Here is a 26,683-nt window from a genome sequence, read left to right on the forward strand (position 1 = left end):
CCCCAGGAGCCTCTATGGACAAGCCTCCACCGCTCTAACGATTGTGGTTTGACCACCGTTTTCATATGCGGGCCTACTCACATATGTGTTCACTTCTGCGCGTGAGCTCGTCGGGACGGGGGGGTTTTAAAATTTTTTTTTATTTTTATTATTTATTTTACATGATTTTTACTTATTTTTACACTGTTTTAAAAAAAATGTGTCACTTTTATTCCTATTACAAGGAATGTAAACATCCCTTGTAATAGAAAAAAGCATGACAGGACCTCTTAAATATGAGATCTGGGGTCAAAAAGACCTCAGATCTCATCTTTACACTAAAATGCAATTAAAAAAAAAAAAGTCATTTAAAAAAATGACATTGAAAAAATGTGCCTTTAAGACGTATGGGCGGAAGTGATGTTTTGACGTCGCTTCCACCCAGCAGTGTCATGGAGATGAGTGGGCGCCATCTTAGCCTCACTCGTCTCCAGGCACAGCAGGGAGACAGACGCGATCACCTCTGCCCCTACCGATGGCTTTGGTAAGCGGCGGAGGGCACTGGATCGCGGTGGGAGGGGGGGCCCTCTCCCGCCACCGATAAAAGTGATCTCGCGGCGAACCCACCACAGAGACCACTTTTATCTGAAAGCCGCCGTAGGAAAACGGGGGTACTGGGGTTATGGCAGCTAGCTGCTGCCATAACAACGATATCCGCTGCCAAACTTTGGACGTACATCAGCGTGCGGCAGTCGGCAAGTGGTTAAAAACAGATAGTGTTGGCTTCCAATAGAATAGGCTACATATAGCATATGTAATTCTCCCTGTTGCTGCTTGAATATGGCAGGTCGACGTTTCACTTTCACTTCCTCAGGACCAATATGCCTGACACCAGCAGAGGGATTCTGCATAAGAGAAGGGAAATAATCATATTTCAAATATGGACAATGGGTACAGATATACATATCAAAAGGTGAGATGTCCCAGAAAGACATATAAGTGATGCATAGAGGAGACCACTCACTTAGACCAGCATAACTCTCATACGCATGACATGCTTCATGCCATCCCAGGGTGCCTGGATGGTACCAAGAATCACAAGGATACCCAGAGGGATCAAACAAAAATCTACATAATATAAAAATATGCATACTATAAATAATCCAAAAACCTTGGGATGGAATTAGAAAAAAAAATATATAATAATAATAATAATAATAATAATAATAATAATAATAATAAGTAGCCCTAAATTCAGCAAATACTCACTTGGCTATGGAGATGTAAAAGTTTCAATATCAAGCCTAGCGGGTGTAAGTGTACCAGACTGGACTCTAGATGAAAGGACAGTGGCTGTGGGCTAAAATGAAAAAAGGCCATCAGAAGTATAGACAGCTAAAGAACCCCAGTAAGGTCTATCAATAAATAATGAACAGAGGTTACCTCAAAAGAGAATGATGAGGCCTCAGAACATATGCAGGAAAAACATCTCCATAGGACACAGTATGTGACCATATATAGAGAAATATGACACAATTTAAGATCTCCAACAGGACAAAAACGTAATATATTAGTAGGAATATGCCTAAATACAAACTCACCAAAGGTCTCCTGGTTAATATATTCCAGGGCCCTGTGCTGATAAGGCACAAACACTCATTAAGAAAATAGGCTGTAGCTTCAGAGAATCTTAAAAGACCAGATATCTAGTGTCAGTTCCATAATGACAGCCTATTAATGAAACATAAGTAATGAACAGAAGATGATCCTAAGCAACAATGCAAGATTAATTTCGGAAACCTGTCACAAGGAGTCCAGCAGAGTTACACTGCTATAGTAGGCAACAGTAGCAATGAGCTTAATATAGTACCTTAAAAGCAGGCCAAACAGCTCTCCAGCAATTATTGCTGACAGCTGAATGGGCGCTACCAAAGTGATCACCAGCAGGGGGCAAGACAAAGAGACAGGACACCAAAGAATAGTAATGTCAGATTCCCTTTAGGAACAAATAATAAACTGCTCCACTGGCTATCTCAGATACACAGCCAGGCCACACTAATGCCAATATCACTTGCAATCAAAAAAGGGGATGAGAAGTGCAAATTAGATAGCTCGGGGCCGATGGACCATTCCATCGGCTCTTCCACATGCACACTATGGTGCTTGCACAAGCACAGTCTATCCACAATGTCAGGGCTGAATTGCAGAAGTGTGTATCTGTGCCCTAGCATATAATAGATACTTAGACGCGTAACAACTTGCTACACAGCCAAAAAGTGTACTGATGAATAGATACGAACATAAATGTTCCTACCATACATTCAAGCTGAAAGGAAGTAATTTATTGGAAATATTAGTAATTAATCTCCTGAGTAAACATACATTGGCTCAAAATATGGGTAAAGATGTTATCCCCCCCACTCCTACCACCGCATCACCACCACCTAGGCCTTATAGTGGCAATTAGTCACACTATAGCCGGATGTTTTCCATGCAGGGGTTCCTCCATTAGAGAGCAATAAACAGGAGACTCAGCGCCACCACTAGGGAGAGGCATAGGGCATGCCATAAGTAATGCATCATATTTCAATCACCCCTGACAATTGTATTATGCAGATATCCATTGTTAAACCTTTCATTTTCCATTATAGAAACAATTCACTAGTATTTAATCAAAATTATTCTGTTAAATTTCATAATTAGACCATATAACTATCCGGGCCACATACAGTTAAATGGACAGGAGAGTATCCATAGGAATGTGTATTGGTATCATCTGTCCTCATCCATCATCGTCTGATAAAGTCTAAGGGTAGAGAAGAGATTTTATTAGATTGTTTAGCCCAAAAAGGACTTATAACTTAGAGCTTTGTTTAGGCCTGGAGGAGAGGTGGCATTTAAATTAAATATCCACCTAGCCTCCCGTTGTAATAACTTTTTGTCCACATTGCCACCCCTAGGATATTCAGTGATTCTTTCCAAGACTGTAAACTGTATCATCGAGGTATCATGTCTATGTTGGAGAGCAACATGCCTGCCAATGAGGGTCTATAGAAGATTCCTCCTAAAGTAAAAAATATAGCCATAGATCCTCCTCCAAAGATTTCTAAAAGTTTTTCCTATATAAAAGGATCCGCATTCACAGTGCGATGTAAATTACATATTTAGTTTGACAGTCCACACACTGTTTAATCCTATGCAAACACCCATTTGGCAGCAAGAAAGATTCTTTCTCTAAGATCTAGCCACAGTATTCACATCTGAACATCCCCACCAAATTCTCAGCCTGTCCCCAGGATTCCTGAAAGTGGGTATGTACTAGACGGTCCTTTAATGATCTACATTTTTTATGTGTGATCTGGGTAGTCTGCAATGTATTTCTTCAGAATTGGGTCCCCTGTAAGGAAGTGCCAGTGTTTCTCCAGAGTTTCAAAATCTCATGATTATTTGAGAAAGTGGTGACTATTCTTACTCTATCTTCCTGTTTGTTTCTTTTAGTGCTGAATAACAATTCCTATCGGCTTAGCCAGCAGGCTTTGTTAAAGGCTTTTCTTAGGGAAGTTTTTGAATATCCCCTATCCAAGAAAGTCTTATTCTCAATGCCTTTGCTTCTCTGGAGAAATCATCTTCTTTTGAACAGTTCCGTCTGATACGCAAATACAGGGAGTATGGTATACTCCTAATCAGAGATTAAGGGTGGGCACTGGAGACATGGAGGATAGTGTTTCCCGCCGTTGGTCTTCTGTAAAGTGAAGTACCTAGATACCCATCCTCTTGTTTGACAATATTAATATCCAGTAAAGATATTGACACTGGATCACTATTCATAGTGAACTTCAAGTTATAATTATTTTTTGACAGTTTATCCAGAAGCACCAGCAGGTCAGTTTTACTGGAATTCCATATCATAAAAATGTTGTCTATATATCTGTACCAGCATAAAATGCTGGACAGATATACAGACAAAGAACAGTCAGCAAACAGAGTACGCTCCCACCCCCCTAGACACAGGTTGGCATACGATGGGGCACAACAAGTCCCCATCGCAACCCCCTGCACCTGGAGGTAGTGGGACCCATCAAAAGTGAAGACATTTCTGGTATGTGTTGCAGTAGTTGCAGTATAAAGATGTTATGAGGTTTTGTCACCCCATCATTCTTGTCAAGAAATTCTTTCACTACAGAAAGTTCACTGGTATGAGGGATACTGCAATACAGTGCTTCCACATCAATGGATACAAGTATACTATCTGCAGGTACAGTGACATTGAAGAGTTTTTTAAGAAGATCCCCGGTGTCTTTTATGTACGATGGAAGTTCAAGGATGTGTGGGCGTAGGAAAATGTCAACGAAACGACTCCCTTTCTCAATCTTAGATCCTATCCCAGATATTATTGGATGTCCCGGCGGTTTTGCAATGTTTTTGTGTGTCTTTGGTAGGGAATAGAAATAAGCCATTCTTGGGAAGGGATTTTTTAGGGCCTCATATATCTCTTTGTCTATTGTTCCCATTGCGAAAGCATTGCGTATCAACGTATCATAATCACTATTGAATTCATGTGCCTTCTCCAATGATATAGAGGCCTACCAGTCCCTATTTGAAAAATAAGCCTTTGAGGAAGGCAAAGCCTATAAATGGTCTCAAAAAATTGGTGGTAGAAGCTTTCAACGGAATCCTATACAGTATCCTGGACATTCAGATGTATCTGATTCATCCTCCATGTCATCTAGAGTCTCTCACACTTCCTCAAAACAATTCAGATGTACTAGAAAACCCAAAAGACACCAAGAAGGTGATCATCCTGTAAGGAAAATGGCTGCACTTTGGTTCACTATATACTTTAGATAAGGGGCCTGAACTTCTTTTATTTTTTTAAGATAGATGAAATGCTAATGCAAGGCTTTGATAATATTAAGTGGAAATTTACTAAGCTAGCTGTCTGCAAAAACAGGAAAAAGTACCGTACCTGCGGTGAGAATATTTGAATATAAGTACGGGAACAAGTTAGAACATCCCACCGCAAACCTGGGCCTAAAGCCAAAAGGCACCTTATCGAAAGTATCTTAAAAGGTTATTTCTATATTATTCATATTCTGGGAATTTAAGCTAAGAAAATATATTTTGATAAAGAATATTTTGGGTACTTTTCGTTAGGTACTTTTTTTAAGCACGTCAGAACATTATGCAAATACCTATGTCATGTAACATGTAACTTGTGATATGTAACTTGTGATACTTGTACTCTTGTGATTGGATAAACTAAGGGACCTCCCCTTGGTTTGCCCCTAATGATGTATAATGAATTGTTGCCCTATATAACATGTAAAGAGATATAATACATTTGTATTCTCGATATCCAATGTGCTGTGTGGTGTCGTGTTTATCCAATCGATTGAAAAAGACCTTCTTGGTGTCTGAGTTCAGCTCGAGCAAGCAAGGAAAAGGTTTGGGGGCGCACTTGACCAGTTGACCAGTTGACCACTAGCCTTTCAGTGGTGTCAGAAGTGGGATATTCTGGAGTCCGGTGGTCAAGCTAAAGCCAAAGAATTTTGGCCAAAGCCAAAAGGTAAGGTCTCTCTAATTTTTTTTTGCAAGGTGGTCTTCTTGTGCTTGACCGGACTCCAAAATATGTAAGGTCGAATCTGGTAAGGTCAAGTAGCTCGTCAAAATATAATAGGAAAAATAATTGTATAAGTGTCCCCGCTAGGTTGGCTAGGACTAGTAGAATATTGTAAATATTTTACTAAGAAATAGGACTGGACATCAAGAACGTCTATGGTGTATTCTCTATGGAGTTATGTCTGATAAACTTAAGGTGGCCACCAAAAGTGAGAGGTGTCACGCAGGACGCTGCGATAATTGTAGTCTTGGATTGTTGTTTGTGTATGAAGGATCTAGGGCAATCTTGAAAGCAACTTGCCCAGGTGGTTACGTTCATAGAATTAGAAAGGGACCTTATTTTGAAGAAGGAGATCCAAAGGTTTGGACTCTAAGGTTTAACATTCATAATCAGGTTCCTTTAAAATCAAATTTAACAGTAGGGGGTGTCAGAAGTCTTGTTGAACATTTCTATAAACAATCTTATACTGTCTGTCCTAATTCATTGTTGGTCTGTGATCATAGAGATTTGTATAAATAATGGGAAATCAATTGGAAAAGACAAATTCTGGTGGTAAGTCAGAACAACCCACCCCAATTGATTTCGTGTCTGGAAACTGTGGAAAATATTATACTGATCCATTTTGGTCTCAAATATTAAAATGGTCACATAGTCTGCAAATTCCGGGATTAACTCCCTATGGCCCTTGTAGCCAGAATGATTGGGAAGAAGTTACTAAAATGTGTGGGCAACATAAACAGTATAATTATCCACCGTTTCCTTCTAACAATGACTATATGAAAGAGTGTTATAAGATATGGTCTAAAGCACTGAAGGAATATAAAAAGAAGTTCCCACAGACTATATACAAAAACCCGTTACGTTTCCCCACTGCACCCGATCCACTTGTAGACACCCCAAAGGCTTGTAATCCTTTTTATGATTCTGCTCCACCTCCTTATGTGTTTCCCAAAATTGACCAGCCTAAGGAGGAGCCTGAGAACCCTGAGACCCTCATAGAAACGATTAGCCCAGACAACGCTGAGACCCCCAGAGAAACAATGAAACTAGTGAATTTATGAAACCCCCATAGATATGAATAAAACAGTTAAACAAGAAAAGAAATGATATCCTTCCTTAGAACTAACATTGGGGGGATTATTGGCTATAGCTGAGGACAAGGGTACTCACTGGTTAAAAGAACAGGAAAATAAGAGAAGAGCAGTAAAAGAATATGTTACAACCATGGATAAGCTATCCACAACATTAGACAAACACCTAGAAATAGCTAAAACAAAGACAGAAGATAAGGAACAAAGAAAGAAGACGGAACAGAATAAGTGAGTTAAGAAAAAACTCAGAAAAAATACTACGGGAAATAGATAACGAGGGTCAAATGATTACTCGAGCAGCAAGACAGAGACTTCAGGAGGTAATGAGAAAACATGGGGTAGAAGAGAGTGATGGGGATTTTGCAGGAGAATTAGGAGAGTCCTCAGAGGAAGAGGGCAGTTATACATTAAAAGCCACAGAAACACAAAGATCACACGAGGCGGTGGACGCGACATCATCTTCCAATGTGATAATAGAAACCACTGCTCTTTTAGCTGAACCCAAGGAAACATCTCAAGTCCAAACCCCTGAAAGTAGTGCCCAGGCAATGTTCCCACTTATCACCATGGGCACTACTCAAGTACAAATTCCTCTTCCCTTGGGAACAATTAAAGAAATAAAAGACACTTGTCCCAAGTCTAACAAAGATCCAAAACAAGCAGTTAATTTTTTAAAAAGATACTGTTTGGGTGGAAGAATGTCAGCGGAAGATCTACAGATTATCATTAATGCAGTAGATCCTGACAGTACAGCTGAGATTACAATAAGTGAATGGGTAACTGAAAGTAAACTATATGAGGATGGGGAGGATTGGGAAAAATTTTGGGCATTATTGTTAGCTGCCTGGAGAAAAGCTTATAGACCTGAGATGCCCATCAATGACTTCATTTCATGTAAACAATTACCCAGTGAATCTTTTCACGTCTTTGTCTCCCGATTATACAAAATTTATGTCTCCTGTGGCATAAAAAGTGACCTCTTATTTGTCAGTACTGTGATGAATAACAGGGATCCCAAGTCGGCCCAAATTATAAAACTGGTAAATACTAACTGGGGAATACAAACAGCTAAGACATTTATGGAAGACATACAAACAAGGGCAGCATCTGGTGTCTTTAACACAAAAGGAGGACTCATTATTATAGTAGAGGACTCTGGAATAAAACCAGAGATCACACCAATGTGTACTTCTCTCCCAATGCCCACCTATGCATACAGACAACAATACCAAAACAGAGATAATGTTCACCAAACAGATCAGGGTTGTTTCAATTGTGGGGATCCATTACATTGGAAATCAGACTGTCCACATAGGAGAGGATACAGACCCAGACGTGGTAATGGCCCACCTCAAAGGGGACGGGGTAGAGGATACAATCCAGACAGAACACATAGTCAGACTAGACCAAACCCTAGAAATGACCAAACCAACCAAACTGACACCAATACCCCACAGAGAGTGCAAATGAATTGGCCAGGTAATTCTGGACATTCCAGGGATCAAAACAATAGACAATAGGGATGCCCAGAGCAGGTTCCAGCCCTGGTACTTCACATGTTTTCAGATCATTGGAAAATTTTACCACAAGTTACCCTTAAGATCAAGGGTCAAGTGGTCAGTATGTTACTTGACACAGGGGCGACTTCGAGCTGCCTAAACAATGAGAAATTTTTATGTGAAGATTGTACGGAGGGTTGCTCTATAGGGATTAATGGAACTGATGTGGTACACAAAATTACACCTCTCGTAGAGGTCTGTGACTTGGAGAATAGAGTGTTAACCAAATCTAAGTTTGCAATTTTACCACAATGTCCCCTATGCCTAATGGGCCGGGATCTCATGTCTAAATTAAAACTGCATATAACTTTTACAGCAGAAGGAGGGATTATTGCCAAATCCCCCCACTGTGATTTACAGATGCCAAAAAGACAAGATTTTCTGTGTTACTTCATGACAGTTCCTACATACTTAGAAACACACCCCATATGGGCAAAATCCAAAACTGATGTAGGACACATACCATGTACACCATATGTACCCACTTTCAAGCCAGACATAGCGCCCACATTCCAGAAACAATACCCTTTGCCAAAAGAGAAGATCATGGGACTTCAGCCCCTGATAGAAGAATACCTAGGATTAGGTATTCTAAGACCTATAATTAGTCCCTGGAACACACCAATTAATCCAGTAAGGAAGGCTAACGGGAAATGGAGGATGGTGCAGGATCTTAGGGTAGTTAACAAAAGCATACAACCTTTACCCCCACTAGTGGCAGACATCACAGGAATATTCATCAATATTCCTGCACGGTCCTCCATATACACGGTACTAGACCTATCAAATGCATTTTTCAGTACAGAAGTGCATGAGGACTTCCAAGACATCTTTTCTTTCACATGGTCCACCAAACTGGCCATTGGCCAGCAGCTAACCTGGACTAGGCTTCCACAAGGCTATGTGGACAGTCCGGCCACCTTCTCCATGGTGCTTAAAGCCACCCTAGATGACTGGGTCCCCCAATGAAATCCACACTCTTGCAGTATGTTGATGATCTACTGATAAGTAGTGAAAGCAGGGCACAATGTGAGGTCGATTCCGAGAGTCTGATGTCGCACCTAGCACTCAAGGGCCATTTGGCGTCTTGGAAGAAGATCCAATGGGTCCAAGAGCAGGTAGAGTACCTGGGGTGCGTCATTGCAGAAGGAGCACGGATGGTGTCTCCAAAACGGGTCGAAGCCCTTGTCTCGGCCCACCAAAAGACAAAGCGTCACTATTGTCCTTCCTAGGCTCAATAGTATACTGCAGGCAGTGGATACCTGATTGTTCCTACTATAACTCTCTGCTATGGCAGGCAACAACAGCACAGGCACCGAAACTGGTCACATATACCCCAGAAATGACTGAAGCCTTTCAAATTCTTTTAAAATCACTGGCCTCAGCTCCGGTGCTTGGCCTACCAAATTATGAAAAGCCCTTTGCCCTATACTGTGTGGTCAGGGGTCATGCCTTTGCTGCAGTTCTGGCCCAAATGCATGGCACCCACTACCCCCCGTAGCCTACATCTCAAAAAAACTACCGGTAAGAGTCCAAGGGATGCCGGGCTGCTTACAAGCATTAGCAGCCTGTGCCATGACCGTAAAAGATGCACAAAAGATCACTTTAGGGACTCCAACCAGACTATACACTTCACACAGTGTCCTTCATTTGTTACAAAACATGAATACCCAACACATGACTACACAGCGTTCATCAGGGTATGAAATCATTCTTACAAACACGCACAACGTAACTATCAAAAGCTGTGCTGAAGTAACACCGCAACAATCAAACTCTTACATGCTTTGCTAAAACTCCCAGTCACCTCCCAAGACTGTCATGACTGTACACAGGAACTTCTCACTGTCATAGCACCTCGCAGAGATCTCACTGATCTGCCTAATCCAGACTACCCTAACGTCTTTGTAGATGGTAGTTGCACACGTCCAGCAGACAATCAATACAAGACAGGCTATTCGGTGGTAATGCTACCGGATCTCATTCTAGAATATGGTTACCTTACTGGTGCAACCTCCGCACAACAAGCCGAGCTGTATGCACTCACAAGGGCATGTTCAATACACAAAGGTAAAACGGTGAACATTTACACAGACGGCAGGTACGCATTCGGGGTCGCGCACGACTTCGGAATGATCTGGTTTAGGCGCGGATTTCGCACCGCAGATAACAAAAAAATAAATAACAGTGGTTATGTGTACAATCTAATTAATGCAATACAACAGCCCGATAGTTTAAACATTGTCAAAATTAAGGGACATGTCACAGACGGGTCCCTAGTGTCCCAGGGAAACGCTCTAGCAGACAGAGTAGCAAAAGCTGCAGCAGAAAGACAGCCACAGCCACATGACACAAAGCTTCTATTATTCCAGAATGACTTTAACACTCCCTCATTCCAACACACATCAGCACTCTTGCAAAGACAGGCATCAGCGGATGACCTGGACTACTGGACTGATGTGGGTTTGACCAGAGACCCTACAGGTCTCTGGACAAACAAAGAGGGAATCATAGGGATACCTAGAGCAGCAGCACCCCTATTGTTGTCTTACCTTCACGGTCCAGGACACATAGGACCCAGACCACTCTTAAAAAGTATGAAGACTGTTTCAGCACACGCAAGGCATATGACTTAATACAACAGCTTGTCTCCTCCTGTCTGACTTGTGCTCAGAACAATGTTCAGGGCCCCCAACATGGGAAACATGGACATTTGCCACCACCATTAGGCCCGCTACAAGACTTACAGATAGACTTCACACACATGCCCAGGCAGAGAGGTAATCTCAAATATTTGTGCGTGATGGTGGACAAATTTTCTACTTGGCCAGAGGCAATACCCGTTACAGGGGAAACCGCAGGCATTGCAGCCCGGTGTCTGATCAATCATTGGATCAGTCGATACGGACTTCCTGCCACCATATACTCTGACCAAGGCCCAGCATTTACTTCAAAACTGGTGAAAGAATTGACAAGGGTATTAGGGATACAGTGAAAGCTACACATCCCATACCACCCACAGAGTTCAGGGGTAGTGGAAAGAATGAATAGAACAATCAAGGACAAACTAAAAAAGGCTACTAACGGTACCATGAAGGACTGGCTAAAATACCTGCCAGGGGTCCTCTTCCAGATAAGAACCAACCCCCACAGCAGGACAGGCTTATCCCCATATGAAATGCTAATGGGAAGACCGGCCCAAAAGAAAGCAATTGAGGGAGAGGAGGTTAATCTTTATTCCTTACAGGAAGAGCACGTGAAACATCTGGTAAGTAGCCTTACTGAAAACTACGACAAGGTAGCTGTCACTTTTCCTCCTCTTTCCACAGAACCTACACACCCCTTCATACCTGGTGACAAAGTCTTGATAAAACAGCTTGCAGCAAGGAAGGTACCAGGGCCCATCTACCAAGGACCATTTGAAGTACTCAAAGCAACCCGAACTGCCATCCTCACAGACCAAGGACCACAATGGATCCACGCATCAAGGATAAAGAGAGCACCAAGCCTGGAAGTAAGCCAAAGACCACAAAAGAAAGAGAAACCAAGCCTAGAAGCAAGCCAAGGACCACAAAAGAAAGAGACATTGAACTCAAACCCCTGCCCAAGCCCTCTACTTTCTCCCCCGAAAGCCCCCCAACCCCCCCTGCAGCACCCTCCCTAGAGGACTCGGGAGCCCTAGAGACCTTAAACAAACCCCTTGCAGCACCCTCCCTAGAGGACTCCGGAGCCCCAGAGACCTTAGACCTAATGACATTCGAGTAGTAGATGTTCAGGTATTTCCCCCAGGTTTCCAGGACCCACCTGAACAGAGGCCCTGGAAATGTACCACTCAAATAATTTTAGCCTTTGCCATCCTGATTACTTTTAAGATTATTCTGCTAACTACATTTGTATGTTGGATGACTAACAGTTGTAATTTTCAGCTCCCCTCTAATTATACTAACCGTACTCGGCGAGGTTTTATGGGAAGTTCTATTTATCCTTGCTGCACTCAGATAGAAGGACAGATGTCCAAAGCCCAATCTCAAGCTGTTAAGGGGTATCATATTCAAAGGAGGGATGGGAATTGTCACATAGCAGCCATTGTCTTTACAGCCAAATATAAGGGAGTAGAAAGGACCTGGTGTATGAATCCCAATCATAAACCAAGTCAGAACCTGGTGTCCAAGTTTAAAAAGGCCAAACTCAGAGATATAGGAATCAGCCAAGTTATTCAAAAGAAAAAAATCAAACTACGCGCCCTTTGCACCATTAAATGATACCAGTATGAAAAAGGCCCCCAAATCAGAATTCCAATTCCTAGAATCCAGAAGGGAACTCCTAAGACCAGATTTTAGAACTATTAATAATGGGGCACAGCTAGATCCTGAAACTTATTCAGTACCAGACTCAATTCCTCATCATTTCATAATGATGCATGCTTTCGCAAGAAAGCAGAATTACTCAGAATGCTGGGTTTGTTCCCATATGGGAACTGACCGACACTCAGTTCTGATGGTTGGAAGGCCAGTGACCCTAGAACAGCTGCTAAACATCACTCAACCCATGTCCCCTGAGAGCATTACAACCAATAGTAAACCCCTTCTCTTTACAGGGTACACAAGGAGTCCACAATTTTGTTTTCTTAACGGAGCAGGTAAAGACTTGTATAATGCTAGATTTTGCAGAGACATGGTGGTAAATTTTACACTGGTGGATTTAATGCTCATAGCCAATGGGACATTAGATATAGAGGGACTTCTCACACACAACATAACAGACCCTGATGAATGCATTGGAAACATGTCCTCCTACAGTATTTCAAATTGTATGAAAGGGAATAGCTCAGTAACAGAATCCTGGCTCATTTGCACACATATGAATAGCTCATGGATGGAGGAGCATGAGGATGAGGCACCCTCCATAGGGCACTGGATGTGCCTAGTGGGATTAAGGTTCAACCTAGATTAATCTGGGAATGTACCCGCCCCTCATATGCCCCACGGATGGATGGTGTGCTGCGGTCTTTGGTGTCACACTACCATCCCATACCCCCTCGATAGAAAGACCTCAGGATGGTGCACCCTGGTAGAAATGATCCCTTTCATGGGTGCTTCTCCAGGGGACTCCCCTGTTGAGATGATACCAGCCCATGGTCATTTAGAGTTCGGGAGACACAAAAGAGAGGTCACAACCTGGTGATATTTGCTTCCATGAGTGGAGCAGGCATGTACAATGCGCTAACAAAGGTAGATGAGTTTGGGGAACTAGTAGATTCCTGGATGAATAAAACATCAGCCGATGTGGGCTTCATCAATGAGGAATTGAGGAAAATCCTGTTTGAACAAGAAATAAGCAGCGTCAAGAGAGGATGATGATGGTACTGACAGGACTGTGTGATGTGACAGGGGATAAAAGCCTCTGTTGCACATATATGAACAATTTAACCAAACCTAGTGAAGATTTAGAGTTACCAGACTATTATGATATAATTAAAGGACACCAGGAGGAGAGAGCAAAGTTGCAAACACGAATGAGGAGACTGGGGGACTCTTGGAACCCACTCCCAGGAATTGGGGGATGGTTCGGATCATTTTGGGACAGTATAATGGGATTCTTTAAAAAGGCAGGCATGATACTGATCATGATAGTACTCCTGGGTATCGCCACTTATGCCACTATCAAATTCCTATTCTACATCACCAGTAAAGTTCCTGACATTGCAGCAAAAATTAAACTGGACTCTGAGCTTAAGGAAACCATAGCTATGTTCTACATTGACCCCCTCTACATTGAGCCGGAGGAAGCCACGGCTATGTTCTACACAGAACAAACCTGGTACTCCAAACATTAGGCCAAACATTAGGGAACTAATGATCAGGGAGAATGAAATCCTCCCTGATCAAAGGAGGGATTGTAAGGAAAATGTCTGCACTTTGGTTCACTATATACTTTAGATAAGGGGCCTGAACTTCTTTTATTTTTTTAAGATAGATGAAATGCTAATGCAAGGCTTTGAAAATATTAAGTGGAAATTTACTAAGCTAGCTGTCTGCAAAAACAGGAAAAAGTACCGTACCTGCGGTGAGAATATTTGAATATAAGTACGGGAACAAGTTAGAACATCCCACCGCAAACCTGGGCCTAAAGCCAAAAGGCACCTTATTGAAAGTATCTTAAAAGGTTATTTCTATATTATTCATATTCTCGGAATTTAAGCTAAGAAAATATATTTTGATAAAGCATATTTTGGGTACTTTTCGCTAGGTACTTCTTTAAGCACGTCAGAACATTATGCAAATACCTATGTCATGTATCATGTAACTTGTGATATGTAACTTGTGATACTTGTACTCTTGTGATTGGATAAACTAAGGGACCGCCCCTTGGTTTGCCCCTAATGATGTATAATGAATTGTTGCCCTATATAACATGTAAAGAGATATAATACATTTGTATTCTTGATATCCAACATGTTGTGTGGTGTCGTGTTTATCCAATCAATTGAAAAAGACCTTCTTGGTGTCTGAGTTCAGCTCGAGCAAGCAAGGAAAAGGTTTGGGGGCGCACTTGACCAGTTGACCAGTTGACCACTAGCCTGTCACATCCCTCAGCAAACTCCACTAAAAAACATTTTCCTAAACAGCAATGCCCCAAACAACCACCTCTAAACCCCTCTATCAATGCTCCAGGCCCTGTGGCACCTACAGTCAAGTCCATAAATATTGGGACATCAACATAATTCTAATCTTTTTGGCTCTATAGACCACCACAATGGATTTGAAATGAAACAAACAAGATGTGCTTTAACTGCAGACTTTCAGCTTTAATTTGAGGGTATTTACAGCCAAATCAGGTGAACGATGTAGGAATTACAACAGTTTGTATATGTGCCTCCCACTTTTTAAGGGACCAAAGGTAATGGGACAATTGGCTGCTCAGCTGTTCCATGGCCAGGTGTGTGTTATTCCCTCATTATCCCATTTACAAGGAGCAGATAAAAGGTCCAGAGTTCATTTCAAGTGTGCTATTTGCATTTGGAATCTGTTGCTGTCAACTCTCAATATGAGATCCAAAGAGCTGTCACTATCAGTGAAGCAAGCCATCATTAGGCTAAAAAAACAAAACAAACCCATCAGAGAGATAGCAAAAACATTAGGTGTGGCCAAATCAACTGTTTGGAACATCCTTAAAAAGAAAGAATGCACCGGTGAGCTCAGCAACACCAAAAGACCCAGAAGACCACGGAAAACAACTGTGGTGGATGACCAAAGAATTCTTTCCCTGGTGAAGAAAACACCCTTCACAACAGTTGGCCAGATCAAGAACACTCTCCAGGAGGTAGGTGTATGTATGTCAAAGTCAACAATCAAGAGAAGAGTTCACCAAAGTGAATACAGAGGGTTCACCACAAGATGTAAACCAATGGTGAGCCTCAAAATCAGGAAGGCCAGATTAGAGTTTGCCAAACAACATCTAAAAAAGCCTTCATAGTTCTGGAACAACATCCTATGGACAGATTAGACCAAGATCAACTTGTACCAGAGTGATGGGAAGAGAAGAGTATGGAGAAGGAAAGGAACTGCTCATGATCCAAAGCATACCACCTCATCAGTGAAGCATGGTGGTGGTAGTGTCATGGCGTGGGCATGTATGGCTGCCAATGGAACTGGTTCTCTTGTATTTATTGATGATGTGACTGCTGACAAAAGCAGCAGGATGAATTCTGAAGTGTTTCGGGCAATATTACCTGCTCATATTCAGCAAAATGCTTCAGAACTCATTGAACGGCGCTTCACAGTGCAGATGGACAATGACCCGGAGCATACTGCGAAAGCAACCAAAGACTTTATTAAGGGAAAGAAGTGGAATGTTATGCAATGGCCAAGTCAATCACCTGACCTGAATCCTATTGAGCATGCATTTCACTTGCTGAAGACAAAACTGAAGGGAAAATGCACCAAGAACAAGCAGGAACTGAAGACAGTTGCAGTAGAGGCCTGGCAGAGCATCACCAGGGATGAAACCCAGCGTCTGGTGATGTCTATACATTCCAGACTTCAGGCTGTAATTGACTGCAAAGGATTTGTAACCAAGTATTCAAAAGTGAAAGTTTGATGGATGATTGTTAATCTGTCCCATTACTTTTGGTCCCTTAAAAAGTGGGTGGCACATATACAAACTGTTGTAATTCCTACACCGTTCACCTGATTTGGATGTACATACCCTCAAATTAAAGCTGAACGTTTGCAGTTAAAGCACATCTTGTTCGTTTCATTTCAAATCCATTGTGGTGATGTATAGAGCCAAAAAGATTAGAATTGTGTCGATATCCCAATATTTATGGACCTGACTGTATATCAATGAGTGGCATTGTGGCACCACCACCAGGTGTCATCCTTCCATCCATGCCATCTGTTAAAATCCCAGCAATATTTTCAAAAAATCAGACCAATCCCTCTGCTTCCCCAAACCCAGGACTCTTTTAAATTCTTCACTCCCTTCCTCACAATTGAATATCATTAACCTTTCAGCACACAGTCTCACGGTAGATGAAATCTCAGTTATCTCGAAAGGGCTTACTTTCTGTCCAAATAACAAAATTGATAAGTTTACAACTATAAAGGACTTGCACCTTTATATGCGTAAACTACTTCTCAAAAGCATGTTCGAAAAACAAAAGACAGACAGTGAAGGCTGTCGTACATTTAGTGAATGACAGGCCCTTGACAATCTAAATTCTCTTTTGGAAGAGAGTGAACCTAAAGATCTCATTGACACAATAGATTTGGAAACGCTTCTCAGAGACACTCAAGACCCCTCTACAAATGACCCGCCTCCAAAATCTTCCCTTAAAAAGGCCTCCTCCTTGTACCGTGCCCCCAGCTCCAAACATGGTGTCAAGACTTTCCTTAAGATGGCCTCTCTTGAGATTAAATCTTTAAACCACACATCCCCCCCATAATGAAAATTTAACTCAAAGTGAAAAACAGGCTCTACATAATCTATCAAATAACCATACTATCACGATTAAACCAAGTGACAAAGGGGGAACATTGTCCTTTTGGACAATGAACAATACAGAAAAATGTGTTTAAACATCTTGAGGAACCGTGACTGGTATCGCCCAGTGGGCACAGTCATTGTTGAGGCCTTTAATAAAAAGTTCTACTTGTTTGTAGATGATGCTTTTTATAAAAAAATAATCTCCAAACAAACCTGGGATTTCATACACACCCCCTATCCAAGATTGGCAACCTTTTATGCATTGCCAAAAATACATAAACATCCTACCAATCCACCGGTTAGGTCAATTCTTTCGGGTAACAGGTCCATCACTGAAAATTTGTCCAAACTAATAGATGAACATATTAGACCTTTTGTTCTCACTAGTCCATCATATATTCGTGACACCATTCATCTCCTACAAATCATAGAAGATGTTCAGGTTCCAGCCAACTGCATTCTTGCAACCATTGATGTAGAAGCCCTTTACAGTTCAATACCACACTGTAAAGGGTTGGCATGCATCCGTAAGGTATTGTCAGCCATCATGAGACCTCCTTTAATGAATTCATACTCCTATCTCTGGATTACATATTAAATCATAATGTGTTTTCCTTTGATGGTTCTGTGTTCCTCCAGGTACAGGGCGTAGCCAGGGGCACTTTCTGTGCCCCTGGCTACACCAATCTGTACCTGGGGGAATGGGAAAATAAAATCTTCAGCGACGAGGCTCTCTCTATGTACCTGTGCCACATAATCATGTGGCACAGGTACATAGATGACATCTTCATCGTCTGGGACGACCCCCAATCACTTCTAGATGAGTGTCTGACTAAGCTAAATACCAATGAATTTAATCTTAATTTTACAATGAATTCTGATGTGTCCAAAATCACTTTTTTTGGACATTGAAATCTTTAAAAATGAATCTAACCTACTATCCTGTAAATTGTTCAGAAAGCCCACCGCAGGGAGCACGGTCTTGCATTCTTCTAGCTTCCATCCTAGACCTCTTATAAACTCTATCCTATACGGTGAATACTTGTGTATCAAGCGCAACTGTTCTAACCAGTCGGATTTCAAACATGAGGCTAACAATTTAAAAAAAAACGGTTACTGGAATGTGGCTACAGCCACAAATGTCTCAAGAAAGCATTCCAACGTGCAAATGCTAGCAACAGGCATGAGCTACTTGCACCAAAAAAACCTAAAATCTCAAATGAAAGCCAGAATAGTCACAACTTTTACCAATGACCATTCTAAATTCGTGCAAATATGCAAGAAATATTGGCACTTGCTAACCTCTGATCCTATTGTAGGATCAGAGGTTAGCAAGTGCCAATATTTCTTGCCTCCTTTTTATTTTTATATTCATACCTCCTTTTCCAATCATCACCTACAAACGAGCCACCTCTGTAGGTGATCTATTGGTCCAGAGTGAATTCCGTGACTCAGTGAGAGGCGACCCTTGCAAAACAGTGGGAATGTTCTCGTGCAGATCTTGTTCATACTGTAAATACATGGACACCAGAAAAAACATTTACCTACCCAATGGCATGCCGTTCTGACCAAGGCATTACTCTAACTGTCAGACAACGGGAGTAGTCTATCTGCTTCTATGTAACTGTAATTGTTTTTATATGGGCAAAACGGTATAAAAATTATGGCAAAGACTATACCGCCATATCAGGGCTATGGAGACTGCCAACCCTGATCTGCCATTGGGCAGACATGTCGCCCAGACCCACAATGGTATCTGCCCTACCATATCTGTTTTAGTCCTTGATCGTCTGCACCCAAGCCCACGAGGTGGAGATTTTGACAAATATCTCCTACAACGCGAGCTTCGGTGGATCTCAAATCTCAATGCCACCTCCCCGTCCGGCCTCAATGAAGCTTTTAACTTAGAACCCTTCCTGCCAGGCTTTGCAACAGGGGGCTTCGACAAAGAGCTATAGACCCATAAAAACTTCTCTAAAGGCTACTGTATGTCATTTCCAATGGGGTCCTCATGCCATTCTCCTCTATTCTATTCTATAATTCCTCTCTTCTTTTTATTCCTCCCCTTTTTGGTTGTTATTTGATATTACTGGCTTACCATTATGAATTTATTATTTTGTTTTTTGAAAAGTCCATCAATTCATGAAGTCTCACAAAATTTCCAATGTACAAGAATCTGCTGATCATAACTGTATTTATGTTTTTTATCTTTTGCAGGTTTATTGTTATTTCTTCGTAATACCAATGCGTGTAGATGGGGATCCCACATCCACTTCAGTTCCAACTTTTAAAGTTTACCTATTTTGCCCATGTTTCTTTTGTTTTATACCACTATTGTTTTATTCACATTAATATATATGACCATCATTGTTTATTAATTACGGGATGTCCTTTGTCATCTGTTGTCTGGGTAAAGCTCTCTTCCCCCTCTCTGGTGGCTGTGGCTCGTCTGTGCTCCCTGGAACCAAGGGGCCTCCGGTCCTTTTCTCCCCTAGGACCGGAGGCATCACATGGGGCCGTGACTGTGCTCATGTGTTGTGGCCTCTTCTGCCTTTGCGCCTGCGCACTGGCCTTCTTTCCATCTTTGCCCACAGCCGCCGTCCACCTTCGGTGTCGGCGTCTGATGTCATTGCGTCTTTTGACGCGGTGACGCCGGATGTCGCATCAGCCGAGGGACCTCTATTGGCGGGTTCTCACACACAGCTGTGTTTGTTTACAGAGCTGGGTGAATAGGCCTTGTCAGGCCTTATTCAGTCTCTCAGGCCCACACTCCCCTATACAAAACCATTTAAACATTGGCTTGTGCGGCATATTACTGCTGCACTGCCAAGGTGATCTTCCCTGACATGGATGCGTAGAAACTTATTTGAAGAAAGGTTAGAAACAGCATTATTTTTGTTCCCCTTTTCTCTTACATAGCATATTCTCTTTTATGCCGATCACCCCTCAATTTTCATCCTTTGCCCCTTATATTTATCTGCACTTCTTTAGCATTGATTCTCCTTCCCTCTTGGCAGGGTGTCTTTGCTTGTTTTGTTCCCTTATTCGCCCAATGGGAGTTTGCCAACGGTTTTGTGCTATATAGATAGATTTACAGCATACACATATACACATTTTTACCCTCTTTTTTCCTTTTTGTCCTGACAGATTTGTACCCTTCATACCCATGTTGGGTGGTTCCTGAGAGCTCTGACCTGCCGCATCCACCTCCTTGTGGTGTTTGATCCCATCCCAGACCTTTGACCAACTGCTATATGCCTTGCACTCTGCCCATTTATTGTACGGGGTGACGGGATCTCCCCTATGATTGGGGTCTCCCCTTGCTTACAATCTACCCTCAAAGGGATCTCTGGATGTGGGAGCCCATCTACCCGCATATGTGCTATGTATCATTCTCTTGTAAAAGAACATCTTTGATCTGTAAGTACTTACTTGTACATTTTGTCTGTATGTCCGCCTCTATATAAATCAACCCAAGTATGTAAATTTACTGCATTTTGTAGTGTTTGCTACTTACACAATTATATATCTATTTATCTTTTTTGATAGAAATGTAACAACACGTTCTACCTGAACCCCTGAAGAAGGAAGTACACTCATCATAAAAAGAAATCAATCTTTTTGTGGTTTTCCGAAACATGTAGGGTGGTTTTGCAGCAGCTGTGTTTTCCAAGCGTTTGCTGCAGCATCCAGTAGCTGTATGTTTGCATTTGTGACCATGTTCTTCTTTACTGTTTTTAGATATTTATAATTCTTTGTTTTTCTTGTATTTTGAATAAAGTTTATCAATTTTTATATATACTAGTATTTTTCCCTTAATATCCTATGTTGGTCCTCTGCCTATACTATCCTTGGGGGTACCCCTTTCTTCCACGAGTTTGTTTTCGGATGTGGCAGTGACCCTTAGGATTAGTCTCTTGCATAGTTTCCTCTCTAAAACCAATTTTCCTATTTGAAAGGATGGTCATACATATCTCATGGTAATCAGTAGTGTTCATTATCACAACGTTCCCTCCTTTATCCGTCATCTTTATGGTTATGTCTCTATTATTTTGTAACTCATTAATGGCTTGCTGCTGACAAACGTAATATTTTTTGCGCTGTCAGCGCTAAAATTCAATTTTTTAATGTCTGCATTCACCTGAGATAGAAACGTCCATATGTGGGGATTGGTTTTCAAAGGTGGGAATTAGGTAAATTTTTTTTGGAATCTGGAGTCCACCTCTGGAGCCTGTGGTGTAGGGAGGACTGCCAGATTGGAATCTGGAGGACCCGCCTCACCAGAGTCTCCAGCGGTGGACTCATTCTCATCCAGCAGATTCAATGCCATAAAGTCCCTAACAGTAAAGCCCTTCCATTGGTCCTGATTAGGGATGAGCTTCGTGTACGAGTCGAACCCATGTTCGACTCGAACATCGTCTGTTCGATCATTCGCCAAATTGCAAACAATATGGGCCGTTCTCGCCAAATTCGAGTGGCGTGTCACGGCCCATAATTCACTGTGGCATCGCAGTGCATTGCTGGCTGATGATTGGACAAGCATGCACTATGACCCGCATGCTTGGCCAATCACAGCGCCGTCTGTACAGAGAGCTGTAATTGGCCAAAGCCAGGGTGGCTTTAGCCAATTATGGCTCAGGGGGTTTAGTACACGCCCCACACAATATAAGGCCCCCTGCACATCAGCCCTGTGTAGTGTGTTCCGGCGTAGAGAGACAGAGACAGAGAGACAGTGTCATTTGATTTAAGTTAGATAGATTAGGCAGGACAGTCAGTCAGTCAGCTGCACTTACAGTGTATTGTGTATATATATGAATCCCAGGTGTTGTGTATATATATATATATATATATATATATACTGTATTCAGTTTAGCTAGATCCGTTCCTGTTATTATCTTCCTACTGACAGGCATGCAGGTGTTGTTACAGTATTTGAAGAAAATTGCTGGTGTTGTTCTGATCCCATTAGTCCTATTAGCTACAGTATTTAAATTTAGTGTAGTCCTCTGCACAGTGTGCACCTAAAGCTACCTGTAGAAGATTGGTGGTGTTTTTCTGATCCTATCACTACCGCAGGCAGCTACATTATTTTTTAGTGTAGTGCGACCTCTGCACAGTGTTCAGCTAAAGCTACAGGTTAGTGTAGTGCGACCTCTGCACAGTGTTCAGCTAACACTACAAGTTAGTGTAGTGCAACCTCTGCACAGTGTTCAGCTAAAGCCACAAGTTAGTGTAGTCTGACCTCTGCACAATGTTCAGCTAAAGCTCCAAGTTAGTGTAGTGCGACCTCTGCACAGTGTTCAGCTAAAGCTACAAGTTAGTGTAGTGCGACCTCTGCACAGTGTTCAGCTAAAGCTACCTGTAGAAGGTTGGTGGTGTTTTCCTGATCCTATCACTACCGCAGGCAGCTACATTATTTACATGTTAGTGTATTGCGACCTCTGCACAGTGTTCAGCTAAAGCTACCTGTAGAAGGTTGGTGGTGTTTTCCTGATCCTATCACTACCGCAGGCAGCTACATTATTTACATATTAGTGTAGTGTGATCTCTGCACAGTGTTCAGCTAAAGCTACCTGTAGAAGGTTGGTGTTGTTTTCCTGATCCTATCACTACCGCAGGCAGCTACATTATTTACACGTTAGTGTAGTGCAACCTCTGCACAGTGTTCAGCTAAAGCTACCAGTAGAAGGTTGGTGGTATTTTCCTGATCCTATAACTACCGCAGGCAGCTACATTATTTAAAGGTTAGTGTAGTGCGTCCTCTGCACAGTGTTCAGCTAAAGCTACAAGTTAGTGTAGTGCGACCTCTGCACAGTGTTCAGCTAAAGCTACAAGTTAGTGTAGTGCGACCTCTGCACAGTGTTCAGCTAAAGCTACAAGTTAGTGTAGTGCGACCTCTGCACAGTGTTCAGCTAAAGCTCCAAGTTAGTTTAGTGCGACCTCTGCACACTGTTCAGCTAAAGCTACAAGTTAGTGTAGTGCGACCTCTGCACAGTGTTCAGCTAAAGCTACAAGTTAGTGTAGTGCGACCTCTGCACAGTGTTCAGCTAAAGCTACCTGTAGAAGGTTGGTGGTGTTTTCCTGATCCTATCACTACCGCAGGCAGCTACATTATTTACACGTTAGTGTATTGCGACCTCTACACAGTGTTCAGCTAAAGCTACCTGTAGAAGGTTGGTGGTGTTTTCCTGATCCTATCACTACCGCAGGCAGCTACATTATTTACATGTTAGTGTATTGCGACCTCTGCACAGTGTTCAGCTAAAGCTACCTGTAGAAGGTTAGTGGTGTTTTCCTGATCCTATCACTACCGCAGGCAGCTACATTATTTACACGTTAGTGTAGTGCGATCTCTGCACAGTGTTCAGCTAAAGCTACCTGTAGAAGGTTGGTGTTGTTTTCCTGATCCTATCACTACCGCAGGCAGCTACATTATGTACACGTTAGTGTAGTGCAACCTTTGCACAGTGTTCAGCTAAAGCTACCAGTAGAAGGTTGGTGGTATTTTCCTGATCCTATCACTACTGCAGGCAGCTACATTATTTAAAGGTTAGTGTAGTGCGTCCTCTGCACAGTGTTCAGCTAAAGCTACAAGTTAGTGTAGTGCGACCTCTGCACAGTGTTCAGCTAAAGCTACAAGTTAGTGTAGTGCGACCTCTGCACAGTGTTCAGCTAAAGCTACAAGTTAGTGTAGTGCGACCTCTGCACAGTGTTCAGCTAAAGCTCCAAGTTAGTGTAGTGCGACCTCTGCACAGTGTTCAGCTAAAGCGACAAGTTAGTGTAGTGTGACCTCTGCACAGTGTTCAGCTAAAGCTACCTGTAGAAGGTTGGTGTTGTTTTCCTGATCCTATCACTACCGCAGGCAGCTTAGTGTAGTGCGACCTCTGCACAGTGTTCAGCTAAAGCTACAAGTTAGTGTAGTGCGACCTCTGCACACTGTTCAGCTAAAGCTACAAGTTAGTGTAGTGCGACCTCTGCACAGTGTTCAGCTAAAGCTACCTGTAGAAGGATGGTGGTGTTTTCCTGATCCTATCACTACCGCAGGCAGCTACATTATTTACACGTTAGTGTATTGCGACCTCTACACAGTGTTCAACTAAAGCTAATTGTAGAAGGTTGGTGGTGTTTTCCTGATCCTATCACTACCGCAGGCAGCTACATTATTTAAATGTTAGTGTAGTGCGTCCTCTGCACAGTGTTTAGCTAAAGCTACAAGTTAGTGTAGTGCGACCTCTGCACAGTGTTCAGCTAACGCTACAAGTTAGTGTAGTGCAACTTCTGCACAGTGTTCAGCTAAAGCTCCAAGTTAGTGTAGTGCGACCTCTGCACAGTGTTCAGCTAAAGATACAAGTCAGTGTAGTGCGACCTCTGCAAAGTGTTCAGCTAAAGCTACAAGTTAGTGTAGTGCGACCTCTGCACAGTGTTCAGCTAAAGCTACCTGTAGAAGGTTGGTGGTGTTTTCCTGATCCTATCACTACCGCAGGCAGCTACATTATTTACACGTTAGTGTATTGCGACCTCTACACAGTGTTCAGCTAAAGCTACCTGTAGAAGGTTGGTGGTGTTTTCCTGATCCTATCACTACCGCAGGCAGCTACATTATTTACATGTTAGTGTATTGCGACCTCTGCACAGTGTTCAGCTAAAGCTACCTGTAGAAGGTTAGTGGTGTTTTCCTGATCCTATCACTACCGCAGGCAGCTACATTATTTACACGTTAGTGTAGTGCGATCTCTGCACAGTGTTCAGCTAAAGCTACCTGTAGAAGGTTGGTGTTGTTTTCCTGATCCTATCACTACCGCAGGCAGCTACATTATGTACACGTTAGTGTAGTGCAACCTTTGCACAGTGTTCAGCTAAAGCTACCAGTAGAAGGTTGGTGGTATTTTCCTGATCCTATCACTACTGCAGGCAGCTACATTATTTAAAGGTTAGTGTAGTGCGTCCTCTGCACAGTGTTCAGCTAAAGCTACAAGTTAGTGTAGTGCGACCTCTGCACAGTGTTCAGCTAAAGCTACAAGTTAGTGTAGTGCGACCTCTGCACAGTGTTCAGCTAAAGCTACAAGTTAGTGTAGTGCGACCTCTGCACAGTGTTCAGCTAAAGCTCCAAGTTAGTGTAGTGCGACCTCTGCACAGTGTTCAGCTAAAGCGACAAGTTAGTGTAGTGTGACCTCTGCACAGTGTTCAGCTAAAGCTACCTGTAGAAGGTTGGTGTTGTTTTCCTGATCCTATCACTACCGCAGGCAGCTTAGTGTAGTGCGACCTCTGCACAGTGTTCAGCTAAAGCTACAAGTTAGTGTAGTGCGACCTCTGCACACTGTTCAGCTAAAGCTACAAGTTAGTGTAGTGCGACCTCTGCACAGTGTTCAGCTAAAGCTACCTGTAGAAGGATGGTGGTGTTTTCCTGATCCTATCACTACCGCAGGCAGCTACATTATTTACACGTTAGTGTATTGCGACCTCTACACAGTGTTCAACTAAAGCTAATTGTAGAAGGTTGGTGGTGTTTTCCTGATCCTATCACTACCGCAGGCAGCTACATTATTTAAATGTTAGTGTAGTGCGTCCTCTGCACAGTGTTTAGCTAAAGCTACAAGTTAGTGTAGTGCGACCTCTGCACAGTGTTCAGCTAACGCTACAAGTTAGTGTAGTGCAACTTCTGCACAGTGTTCAGCTAAAGCTCCAAGTTAGTGTAGTGCGACCTCTGCACAGTGTTCAGCTAAAGATACAAGTCAGTGTAGTGCGACCTCTGCAAAGTGTTCAGCTAAAGCTACAAGTTAGTGTAGTGCGACCTCTGCACAGTGTTCAGCTAAAGCTACAAGTTAGTGTAGTGCGACCTCTGCACAGTGTTCAGCTAAAGATACAAGTTAGTGTAGTGCGACCTCTGCACAGTGTTCAGCTAAAGCTCCAAGTTAGTGTAGTGCGACCTTTGCACAGTGTTAAGCTAAAGCTACAAGTTAGTGTAGTGCGACCTCTGCACAGTGTTCAGCTAAAGCTACAAGTTAGTGTAGTCCGACCTCTGCACAGTGTTCAGCTAAAGCTACCTGTAGAAGGTTGGTGTTGTTTTCCTGATCCTATCACTACCGCAGGCAGCTACATTATTTAAACGTTAGTGTAGTGCAACCTCTGCACAGTGTTCAGCTAAAGCTACCAGTAGAAGGTTGGTGGTATTTTCCTGATCCTATCACTACCGCAGGCAGCTACATTATTTAAAGGTTAGTGTAGTGTGTCCTCTGCACAGTGTTCAGCTAAAGCTACAAGTTAGTGTAGTGCGACCTCTGCACAGTGTTCAGCTAAAGCTACAAGTTAGTGTAGTGCGACCTCTGCACAGTGTTCAGCTAAAGCTACAAGTTAGTGTAGTGTGACCTCTGCACAGTGTTCAGCTAAAGCTACAAGTTAGTGTAGTGCGACCTCTGCACAGTGTTCAGCTAAAGCTACAAATTAGT

Source organism: Aquarana catesbeiana, linkage group LG07, assembly GCF_042186555.1.
Source record: "Aquarana catesbeiana isolate 2022-GZ linkage group LG07, ASM4218655v1, whole genome shotgun sequence".
Classification (NCBI taxonomy): domain Eukaryota; kingdom Metazoa; phylum Chordata; class Amphibia; order Anura; family Ranidae; genus Aquarana; species Aquarana catesbeiana.